The sequence below is a fragment of the Pteropus medius genome, unplaced genomic scaffold, assembly GCF_902729225.1.
Source record: "Pteropus medius unplaced genomic scaffold, Ma_sr-lr_union100, whole genome shotgun sequence".
Lineage (NCBI taxonomy): Eukaryota > Metazoa > Chordata > Mammalia > Chiroptera > Pteropodidae > Pteropus > Pteropus medius.
Window position 1 is genome coordinate 1,542,338 of NW_024351073.1, and position 12,752 is coordinate 1,555,089.

The window sequence follows — 12,752 nt, forward strand, 5'->3', positions numbered from 1 at the left end:
TCCTCGGAGAAGCTTGTGGTTCTAAGTTCCCTCTCGACTGTGGTTCCCTAGACCAGAGGGGGATTTTATGGTGAGATTGTGTCCCAGCTTCTTCTATACACTTCAGTGTGGACCTTCTTTTGTTAGCCTGTTGAGTAGGAGTTGTCAGCCAGTTTTTATTTTTATTTCTTTTTCAGAGAGAATTGTTTCATATGTAGTGGTAGATTCAGTGTGTTCATGGGAAGAGGTGAGTTTAGGATCATTTTATGTTGCCATATTGAATTGAAACCTCTGAAAAAGGCTCATAGATATGTTAGCACATTATCTGTATCTGGATATTATTGATTATTGGAATGAGATAGGTTTCAGTGGAATTCAACAGCAAAAAAAGTGGAGGATACTAGGTGTACAAAAGGTATATTAATTGTAGCTTATTCTCATTAATCTAAATGTGGCAGGTATATGATATGAATGAATAAGCAATCAGAGAAGTGGTTGGTAGGTGACAGCCGTCAGAAGACAAGTAAAAAGCTGCATTTGGATTTCCATGTGTATAGTTACGGAAGGCAGGGTCCAGAAAATATGTCTATTACAGGTTCATTCCCAGAATGAAGCTGAGGATCTGGAAATTCATTGTTTTAAAACTACTCATGCTTGCTTACCCTTGGAACATTTTTATATAACCCAGGGGCACTTGCACCCCATTTTTTTTGTCATGTTTTATAAATATCATTAATTTCATCATGATCATCATTCGACCCATAATTATTTGTCGTGTTTTATAAATATCATTAATTTCATCATGATCCAATAGAGCAAAAGCGGTGAAAATAATAGAGAGTGCTTGTAAGTGGGGTTGTGCAATTATATCAGAAATGAAAATAGAAATCACGATAGAGCTAATTTTTTCTTTTTCTTTCTTTTTTTATTATTAAAAATTATTGGGAGTGACATTGATCCACAAAATCCAATAAATTTCAAGTGTATAATTCAACAGTAAGTCATATATATATTACATTGTGTGTTCACTGCCCATAGTCCATGTCCATGAATTTCTGTTTATCATGTTTGTTTGTTGCTTTTAGATTTATAGCATACATATAAGTGATACCATGTGGTTTTCAACTTTTTCTGTTTGACTTATTTGAGCTAATTTTTTTTAAATAGCAAGAAAATGAACAAAGTTCATGTCTGTATGCAGTATAGGAATAATTTTGAGAGAAGAAAGGGAAAATCAAACAAATGTGAGAAGTACCAATTGGACTCTATCAGCAATATCAGAAAAAAGGACAATGAAAGTGTATCCAAAGGAAAAAAGAAAACCAGCCTTTTAAGCATGTGGCAAGAGGATTCCCATCCCCACTGCAGATAATTATTATATCATGAATTTGGGAGAAGACATGTATGTGTTGGACAATTTAAAGCCTAAACTTGGTGACAGTGCTTGGATGAACTCTTTCGCAATCCATTAACGGCCTGGTAGCATTTGCACAATATCAAAATGAGGGATGAGTCAGCCTGTACAGGCACCTGCATACTCTGAGATAACCAGAAAAGGTGTTGCCAGCCTCAACAGACCTTCACAGTGGCTCTGAGTGGCCACCTCTACTAACAGTGTAGATTCCTGTGGGTTGTACTCATGCTATCTCCAAATTCACTAATGATTTATTACACTTCACACCCTGGTTTTCTGTTGTGGCGGAATTAAGAATGGAACTGTATTCCCACTCTCCTCAAATTGGTATGGGGAGAACATAGCTCAGAGGAGACAGCTGGGGGAGAGGAGGCGTGGTCGGTGGGGCTATGGAGCTGCAGTGTCAGCTTTTAATTAACAAACCAAGTAGACATTTTAAGCTCCTGTATTTGGGTGTGTTTGGTTTGTCTTAATCTTTATAGAGGATATAAAGATAGTAATTAGCTTTTCCCCATCAATGAAGCCCTTAGAGCTCTCTTCAGCCTTTGTGCTTATTTACACTAAACACAATTCAGATAATACTCATTTAAAAAAGTTTCTAACATGTCAATTATATATTCATTTATTCATCTATTTGAGACATATTTATTGTGCAGCTACTATGCACTTGGCATTGAAAATAAAGTGGTAGTCTAGATGGTGATTGCCCTTACGCTTATGGAGTTTAGAGCATCCTAGGGCAATAGATGTTTAAAAAATTAGTGTAATAAGTACTTGTATTGAGTTTTGAAGAATAAGTTTTGGGTACTGTTGTTAAGTATGACTTGTCAACTAGACTGTAATTGCCTTGAAGTCAGGGACCGTATCTTACACTTCTTTCGAGTTGCTCTGTAGCTCCTAACATAGATCGTAATACAGAGTATTAGATGCTCAATAAAAGTTTGATTGACTACCATCTCTGTATTTGAGGCCGAAATAATTGCTGTCAAATCAAGTATTTTTTATTTCCTATTGAGCAAACATGAGGGCTGCATTGTAATTTTAATCTGTAATTTGTGCCTGAAGCCATCACGGACGTTGTAACCCTTCCTCCTAGACTTATGCTCTGGCCAGAGTTTATGTTTAAGTAAGAGCAGCTGCATTTTTGATTTCTGAACCTTGGTTTATTGGTTACCGAGTCTCAGTTCATGGCCCTATTATTTTTCACTGGGCCTCTGCTGGGTCCAAAGGCAGTCTTTGACTTGTCCTTCGTCTAGTTGCCCCACTTCTACCTGACAGATGGCCCAGGCTCCAGTATCCTGCCACAGATCCGGTGGGTCAGGGTGCTCAAGACGGGCCTGAGTAGCCTGGCTGTGTTTCAGGATTTAAAGGTTAAGGTTAAACAGGCTAGTAGGGAATGTCATTGGAACTCAAGGAGTTTCATGTTACCTTATGTCACAGCAGTATGCTTGCTGATTGGGCAGCAGCTTCAGTCCAGTTGGCCATTGTACTTCAACAACAACAAAATAGCAAATCAAATCAAGGTGAAAATGTCTCAAGGGGTTGTTTAACAGACAAGTAGGTGTTTTTGTTTGTTTGTTTGTTTTTAGCAAGTAGCTGTCCATGTACTATATTTAGGTGATAACTTTGAACATTAAGGCATCACTTGATTTCCCCAGAGTAGCTGATACATTAATTCAGTCACTTCAAAATTATTCTTAGTTCGTAGTAGTGGTCTATGGTTCTGTGTGAAAACCTTTAAATGTGTATTTCAAGGGGTCCTAAGAGTAAAGACTCTGCCTTTCTTATGGTCTCACAGCATGTGCTTTTATTATATAAGTTATGTCCCACTTGAATTTTTGTGCATATATCTTTTTCTGCTGCTGTATATCAAGCTCAGTGAGATCAAATTCATCTGTGTATCTTTAACGCATATCATCATGCCCTAGGACTTAGAACATTCTGTTGAGTGAATAAATAAATGAATATATGACAACTGTTGAATATATGATGCCATTTAAGATGGGACTTTCTCAGATGACTCAAATAACTTTGACAGTGGATCCTAAATTCCTCCATTTAGTATGAAAATGAAGAAAATTCGAAAAAGATTAGAGCTATAGTCTTACCAATAGCATCTTAGTTCCATGAGTAGAGAATAATAAGTCATATGTTCCACTTACCACTCTGATGTAGAAAACTTTAGTCTAAAGAAGTGGAATATACAATCTTGGAGAACTCTCTGGGCAGCCAGTCTAAAAATATGTTTTAACCTATGGATTTTCAGATAAATAGCTCATATAAAATTTTTCATATTGATTTGGATTTTACAGGTAAAGGATCGTACCACATACAAATAATAATAATGATTTCATCTCCTCTTTTAAATTTATAGTTTCTTTTATCTTATTAGTTTTGGTCAGACTTTTAGAACAGTGATAAATAATTGTGCCTTCAGGCACACTTATCAATGAAATTGACTATTAGCTATTGGGTTGAGAGCATTTTTCTCTCTTTTATTAATTTTTTTTTCAAATTATCAAGAATAAATGTTTAATTATTTTCAAGTGCTATTTCAGCATCTGTTGAGATGATTGCTTTATCTCCCTTGTTTTATTGATGTTATAACTTACATTAAAGATTTTTCTTTTACATATTAACTCGTTTCCTGTTTTCTCTGAGAATATTCGCTGGCAGTGGTTGCAGCTGCAGCGTTTACCCCACGATAAACTTGCAGATTACAATCCTAACCTTACTCCAAAAGTTTGCCACAAAATATCTCACTATTATTATTTTCGCATCGCTATAGTATATGGATAGTCTTTGGAAACAAAAGACATCATTGTATTTATAGCATTCTCTTTTTAGTAGTGGTATTTCCATTTACAAAAAATATAGTAATTCTTAATCACTGAAAATGTCAAATCCTAGAAAACACGTATTCCTACATGTGATGTTAACATCATTCTCGAACAGTCATTGCCAAAGATTGATTTGATGAATCCGATTTATGTATACATTTCTGTTACATTAAGGGACAGTTTTTATATTTTATTTTCACATTGTAAACCAGTCAGATTTGCTTCAGCCTTAAAGAGCATGTTTATGTAAAATTAACACTGGCAGCGAGCTGCACTTTTTTTTCTAAATGGGTGAAAGAACCATGCTAACATTCTTAAAATGTTTCCTAACTGTCCATGGCCATGGAGTACTTTATTTTACTTTATTTTATTATTGTTATTTTTTAGGATAATATATGATATTATTGCAAAATCATTCTTTTGGCATTAGTTACAGTGATAGCAAGATACTGAGTGTGGTATAGCAGCTCTAATGTAACAATTGCATTCTCTGCTTCCTGAGTGGAAATTTAAGTGACTTCATATCCAAGTTACTCACAACCATTAATGCTACAAATCCTGATGCATACCGTTTGAGGAGGAGTTGCTGCTAATGGTTTAGAGTAAATGTTGAGAAGACTACAAAAGTTCCTTTAAGGGATTTTCTATCTCTTCTCCCTTCCCCTGAATTATTTGGCTTTAAAGGAGTCAAATTACTTAGAGCTAGTCTGAATAGCAATAGCACCCAAGGAGCATTACACTTAGTTCTCATTAAAAAGCAGCACCTGTGCAATGCACGTTTTTATACCACAAGCAAAGGGAATAATCAATTTCACTTTAAACTCTTGCATTAGAATCTCTTAAAAAAATAAATGCACTTCATCAAGTTCTTCTAGATGGTGTTGCTGCTGTGCAATTGTTGGTGGACCTTTTTCTGTGCTGTGTTTGCTTTGAAGGGATCTTCCAATATATCTCCGATATTCCTTTCTTATAGTGTCCTTTTCTTTCGGATTTCATAAAACTCTATGCTTCATGAAGAGTGTCCTTCTTGTCACCGCATTGGTTTTCTAGCATATCTTCATAGATATCCATGAGAAAGGCAGTTAGGTAGGGGAAACTGTGACTTGGTTGTAAATCAAGTAATTGATTTAACAGATTGGGATGTTTGGAAAGACCATGATTCTGCAAAATCTCTTTCAAATAGGTCCAGGCACTTTCATTATATGGTACTAATTTGATCATTTCCAGAGTGATCTGGACTTCTCTCTCCAATATAGCATGATTATTGTAGCCAGTGGTGTTAAAAATGACGAAGTATCTTCCAGAGTTATTTCTCACATCCTCTTTAAGAAGTTGGTCTACATACTGCAACTCATTACCCCAGAGTTTAAATTCCTGAATAACTCACTGTCGATGTTGCTAGGTGTGATAATTCTTTGCATCCTGATTAAGAATATCAGCAACAAACTCAAGCTCCTAAGATGGATTTTTTAGCCATTTCACTAATGCCCGTGATGCCAAACTCGATAGTTTTTGGGCTGTTCAGTTATTGCAGTGATGTAGTACATTTTCTCATGTAGATTCCTTTGAAATGTCTTTAAGAGAACTTTTCAAAAATACCACACTGTGTAATTGGCTGCATTTAACTCAATAGCATCTCTTGTTAGTTTAAAAGCTCTTCACGTTGCAGAACGGCAGGGAAATAATCATAAACATCTCTAAATTTTTGTTTTAAATGATCCAGACCATTGGATTGAGGCAATCATTCAGTGATACTGGATCTGTATCAGCCCATTCTGTTCTCCCCCTGTACAGGACATAGGTGGGTAAGTCCAGGCTCAGAAACCTGTTGTCTTTAGTGGATGCCACCGCTTCTCTGGCCTTTGCTGCCATCACTTGTTCCTGCTGCTGCTGCTGCTGCTGCTGCTGGGGCCGCGGCAGCTCGGGCTGACCAGGCTGGCTGCCCTGTGTAGCCTCTCCAGGCCCCTCAATGGCCTCTGTCTTGCCTCCGTCTGCCCCATGGTCTATTTTAAAAAATGTTTTGAATTACTTTGAAAGGTTTGTTTTTGCTAATATTTTATTTAGATATTTGATATTAATATTTATAAGTTAGATGGGATTATAGTTTTATCTTCTCTTTCAGATTTCTGATTATTTTAGATGGATAAAATTTAGAGGAATGTCATGTTTTTCTATACTTTTAAAAAGCAAAATTTCCCAATTTATTTCATGGTTATTGATCTTTAATTTTTTTCCAAATTGAAAATTTTTCAAAAGAGAAATTTTTATAGTTCAACCATTTTTTAATAATTTTAGATAGTGTATCTGTTTTTTTTTCACTTCTCATTTTAAAACTTATACTTGCCCAAATTGGTTTATACTGTTTATTTGTAAAAATAACTAGCTTTTGAATTTATTTATGCATTCTAATTTATCTCTATTTTACTATTTCCTAATTTATTGATTTGTATTTTATTAATAGTTTTGGCTTGTTTTCCTGAAGTTCTGTTTTACTTTTTCTAACTTCTTGAGTTAAATGCTTTGTCAATTTGTATTTTAGAAATTAATAAAAAACCTTTAAAGTAACTTTCTTTGACTATACAGCTATATTTTACATGTAGTATTCTCATTTTTATTATTTTCCAAATGTTCTGTAGTTGTAGTTTTGGCTTATTCTATCCAAGGGTTATTTAAGAGTAACTTTTCTCTTCTAGTTTCCAAATGGCATTCAAATAAAAAAAAAAAGTATTTTATCTGCTTTGTGGTGAGAAAATATAAGTTGTATAATTCTTGCTGTTAGAATTAAATGAGATTTTTTTTTTTTTTTCTGGCAGCCGATTAGAATATCTGGTAGCAAGAAAGGTAAACGGGCATAGTGACTCTTTTCTTCACAGAGGAGAATATACCAGATGGAAAGGAACACCCACCTTATTCTTTAGTTTTAATTTCTTGGCTCTTTGAGTCTGGGAACATATGAAGGGAAGTAACAAAGATCTTCCTTCCTGTTTTTGGTGATTCCTATTTCGTGATGTTAAGTTGGAACGTATTGTGAGTAGAATTTTATGTAGGTTTATCTTAATCTCATTTCTTCTGTTTTGTGATTACCTGTTAGTCTTAACTTTTGTAGTTTTGGGTTTTTATCCTTTTAATTGTTTTAAAAAATATTTTTGTTTGAATTTTGGTGTGATGTTTGTGCCAATGTGTTGGGGATTACTATCCAGATGCCAATATGAGCCAAAACTTCTGTTCCTAATAACTTTAACCTTTTTAAAATTAGTATTAATATGCTATTTTATTAACCTTGAAACACAGAAAAGCAAAAATAAACAGATTACTATCATTCATAATCCAAACATCCTTAGATAATCAGTGTGTTAGTATTTTGGTGAATCGCGTTCCAGTTTTTTTTCTGTTAATTTTTAATACATTTTGGCACACAGTAAGCTTCCTACTTCTTTAAGCCCTTGAAGGAAATTTACTTAAGGGAAAAATATTTACAGTTTAGGAAGGGTATATCTAAATATTCTCTTAGAATAAGAAGGCAAAACTACTTCTCGACAGATGTGCACAGCAAATCTCGAATCACCACAGAGAGCAGTGAACACATGGTGGTGGTGGGGGATCGTGAACAGTGAACATGTGAAGGCACACAAACCATCCAAATTGAAACTGGGTAATAAGCCTAAGGGATAGCAGCTATCTCTATAGATAACACTGCATGGTGAAGATGAATAAAATGCCTAATTAAAAAAAAAATTCTATTTATCCTCAGCAGTTCATGTTAGTAAAGAAAAGACTCTTTGGGAAAAATGAATTTTTGAGCAATTTGAAGAAAGAATAAATAGCTTGCTAAAAGAATAATCTGAATATGTTTTGTGTGATAAAGTATCTTGGAAGAATGGAGAGGTAAGAAGAGAAATGAATGGTCAAGAGTTGGTGTCTATTTTTACAAAGGCAAAGGAAGATTAGTGTGCAGAGGACCGGCAGAAAATAAAATTTGGCTGGACTAATTGGAAGACAAATATTTATGAGATGGGGACTCCTGTGTATGTGGGAGAGGATATGATGTAATTCAGAGAAGATAAAAGCATTGTTACCTTTTAAAAATTTTTTTATGAAGATGCATAGAATGATAAGAATTAATGTTGGATAGAAAAAGGGATTGTCAGGGGAAGCTACCTATGCTATTGCCCAAAGTTTACAATATTACACACCAATTTTGCATCAATGTTCAAATGTACCAAATTCCAGGAAAACACCCATAAGAAAAGATACTATGAAGCCAGTAAACAACTGGTTTCTGAAGAGACACATTATGAAGATATTTTATATTCATAGATATTAAAGTAGCCTCTGTGGTCAACAGAGCACTTTAAACAGTAATGTGAAACCGTTTGCATCTCCTAATTGCTTACTTATGCAATTGTCTTTTTTGACCTGTGCAGTAGCAGGGAATAAAGAGAAGCCAGTAATAATTGCATGATTGGGAACCTAGCCGTGTAGCCCAAGTTCAGGTCCTTGTTATGCCCCTAATTTACTGGTTGACCTTAGTCAAATTACTTCATTTCTCTCTCAGCATTAATTTCCATAGAGATAAAACAAGATATTTGAATTCTTAGCTTTTCATGTTCCTTTTTAATGTTGAAGTTCTAGAATTCTGTGCTTTAAATTCCTGTCAATGCTAAGTGTTAGATGATACTTTCTTTCAGTTCTTTGTTTGTTTGTTTTAGTCTATGCTCATTATATATATTCTTTTACTTCCAGGTAGAACTATGTACACACTAAAATACTGTAATGATAATCACTACCTGTCACTTGTGTATGCTAGGTGTCATTATGTGTTTTTCTTGGTGTCATTTATGAAAATAAACAATTAGTGAACAAAAGACTTTGTGCATCTGCTTCCTGAAGAAATCATAAAAATTTACCTCTAATGCATTTTCTCTGATACAAAGAAGCAAAATAGTTTAGTGGTTGTGGAGTGAGACCTGTAAAGTTCAAAACTTTCCCCACCACTTCTAGTCAGGTGGTTTAGTCAAGTGCTTCTGAAACTTTAACATGTGTAGGAATCATCTGTAGATCTTATTTAAAAGCAGATTTTGATTCAGTCATCTGAGGTGGGGTTTGAGATTCTGCATTTCTAATAAGCTCCTGAGTGATGCTGATACTTCCAGTCCCTGGAGCACATTTCTGTGCCTCAGTTTCCTTTTCTACAAAAAGGATAATAATAGTATCTTATCTATCTTCCCTTATAGTTGCTCTAAGAATTAAGTAAATTTATATTACTAAAGTACTTTAATAGTGCCTGGCACACAGTAAGCACTTAATAAGTGTTGGTTATTATTATTGTCGACCTTCAAATCAGCCCCATGGGACAGCTGCTCTTATCAATTTTCCTAGGAAGAAAACTGAAGGTAGAAAAATTAACTCTTCAAGGCCACATAATTAGTCATACAGTGCAAGGCTTTTTTTAGGATTTCTGTAGGAAGCAGATGAACAAAGTCCTTTGTTCATTAATTGTTTTTGTCATAAATGATACTAAGAGCCCAAGTTGTTAACCACTGTGTCTCCCTGTCCAGTGAAGAAGTGACCACCAGTCTTAATAGCTTTCTTCAGCATCTGTTTATTGTCAGGCATTTCTTGTGAAGTTTAAAAAGTGTGCTTCATGTAATAATTTCAGTCACGCCTTTAGTGGACACAGAGACCCTCTATGGTTGCCATCTTCTTGTATTGAAAGTTTCTGCTCCTCTCCAAGTCATTTGCTTTTTCATTTTTCTTTCATCACAGTTTCTTTCTCCTTTCATTTGTGTTAGCTTTTCAAAATGCAGATGGAAAAACAGAAATGACTCAGTTTGTTGCCTAGATGAGAGAGTTTTCAAATAACACTGTAGACTTCCTGTCAATGTATGGGTTATGAAGTAATTTTCCAGGGGTGTGGATAGGCTATATTCTCTGCATTCTAGTTGACTTTGTGACAGTTGGGTACTTCAGTGGGAGGCCATGTCAAGATTAACTGTCTCGTGACTGATTTGTCTGTGTGAGGAGTGAGTTTATAATAAAATTCTTTCACAATTTTATTAAAATGTATGATTTACATGCTTGTCATCTGTAAAGTCCTCTCTCATTTAAAAGAGCTTAAAAGGAATGTAGATGACAGTAAAACCTAAGATGCTAATGAATATGAGTCAACCCTGCCTCAATGTTTCTGCTCCTTTATTGAAAAAGCAATGACCCAAGTCATTTTTATAGACACTAATGTTCTTTGTGTACCAGAAGAAAAGCGAATTAACGTTTCTTGTTTCTAAAAATGTTAGTTGTTTACATTTTTAATTGAATATCAATTTGAAAAGCGAATAGAAAATATCGGATTAAAATATTAAGTTGAAGAAAATACCTTATTTATTCTACCCTCGGAGGTTATTCCCAGAAATAATTTGATATGACTCATTATCTTTCTGCTTTGGTACATCAAAGCTATTGCTTCTTTCATCTAGAAAGTTAATTTAATTAATTTTGCTCTCTAGGTTTTCACCTGAGCAGTTACACAGTCAATAGTTGGCAATCAATATATTACAGAAGTTTAGGGATTCATTATATTTGGAGAGCAAGGGTTTAAAAATGCAGCATATTAGAACTAATTTAAACTAGTTAACAGAAGAGAAATTAGATTTCCCAAAATAGCAGCGCTGGGCAGACTGTACCAGTAATTTAAGGGGAAGTGACCAAATTTGAGAAGTGAGGATTCTTGCTATAAATCTTAGCATCTTTATTACAGGTTTCATTTCCTCAGACGTTCTTAAAAAGACATGTTAAGAACGAATGCCATTGGTTGTATCTTTGGACTATAAGGAGTAGTTTTTCATAATTTCTACTCCTGGCACCAAACAGTTGCACACACTTGCTTGTTTATTAATTTATTCATTCATTCCATATATATGTATTGAGATCATATTGTGACCCAGCCTTGATGATTGATTGAATGTGGGGAGTCTGAGACAGGGAAAGATCAAAGACTACCCTTAGGTTTCAGCTAGATAATTGGAGTAGTAATGGGATATTCTCTCATTTATTGGGAGAGTAGGAAGGGAGACACTTTAGAGGCTGTGGAGTAGGAATGAAGAGTCGGGTTTTGGGCATTACCAAGAGGTGTCTTGTAGGCGATTGCATATGCACATCTAGAGTTTGAATGTTCAAGGATGGCGGTTTGGGAGTCATCATCATATAGACAGAATATTAAGCTGTTGGACTAAATTAGAACACCTGGGGAGTAGGTCTAATCTTAGATAAGAAGAAGGTCTAGACTGGAGCCCTGGCCACCTCACCACATTGTGATTAAAAAGAGAAGGAGGATTCTGCAAAATAGGCGGACAAGGAGCAGCTTGTGAAGCAGGAGGCAAAACAGTAAAGTATATTGTTCTGGAAGCCAAGAGAAGAAAGTGTGTTAAGAAGGACATGATTAACTGTGTTCAGTGCTGCTGTGAGTTGGAGTAGGATGGGGACCAAGCATCGGAGGTTGGGTTTGGTGATGCGAGTGAGCTTAGTGGAATGCTGAGAACATGAAGACAGCTATCACAGCCATCTCTTTCGAGGAGTTTTTCTGTAAATGAGAATAGAAAAATGGGCTAGGTGCTGGGGGAAGACCGTGGAATTAAGCAGCATATTTTTAAGATGAGAGAGATTACAGCATAGTTGTATACTGACGAGAAACCTGGTGTTGCAGTCGGGAGAGGGGATGACTGTAGGAGCAGAATCTGTAAGCAGGGGTGAGGGCGTGGAATCCAGACAATTAAAGGAGGCGTTAGCTTTAGCTAGGAGTATGACCAGTTCACCCATGTGACAGGAGGAAGGTAGAGGGTATGGGTACAGATGTAGGTAAGCTGGCAAATTTAGTGTGGGAAGAACATCGGGATTAATTTTAAATGTTTCTGTTTTATTAGGAAGAGACAAGTCTTCAGCTAAGACTAAAGATAAAACTTGTGTGGAGGTTTGGGAAAAGGAAAAAAATATGAAAAGAGCTTTCTGCAAAGTGGGAATGTCAGAGGAACGTAGAAGATTGTTGGACAGTAAAAGCCTTTTTGAGATTTGAGGTCATAGTTGAGGTCATATTTGCTCTGGCCACATTCAGCTGCTCAGTTTCAGGTGTGCAGTAGGCATAGAGTTAGGTTTTAATAGGTTGGAGTTTTGTCAGGCAAGTATGAAAGAGGCAAACTAGATAAAGATGTATATCAGGGTGATTAAAATGATGGGTGATGGGTGTTGGATCTAAATTTGATAAAAAGTAAAGGAGGGACTTGAGAAGGGTGAGTAGTAGGACCAATGGACTGGATGTCCCAATAGGGCCAACAGAGTTTTAGAGTAAGTATGGGAAAGGAAGTGAACTGGAAGGATAAAAGTTAGAGATTAGAGAATGATATCTTTGGAATTGAGATTATGGATCTCAGTGATGACAAGATCTAAGGTGTAATTACTGAAGTGCATGCTTGAGGTAAGGTTGAGGGCAAGACCAGTCATAATGAAGAGATCGAGAAACATATGCCATA

The 12,752-nt window shown here is 35.6% G+C and overlaps 1 pseudogene; it reads right to left on the bottom strand.

Moving 5' to 3' along the window:
* Window positions 1-5,072: 5,072 nt before the first annotated feature.
* On the bottom strand, window positions 5,073-12,045 carry LOC120586098 (protein farnesyltransferase/geranylgeranyltransferase type-1 subunit alpha-like; annotated as a pseudogene).
* Window positions 12,046-12,752: the final 707 nt, after the last annotated feature.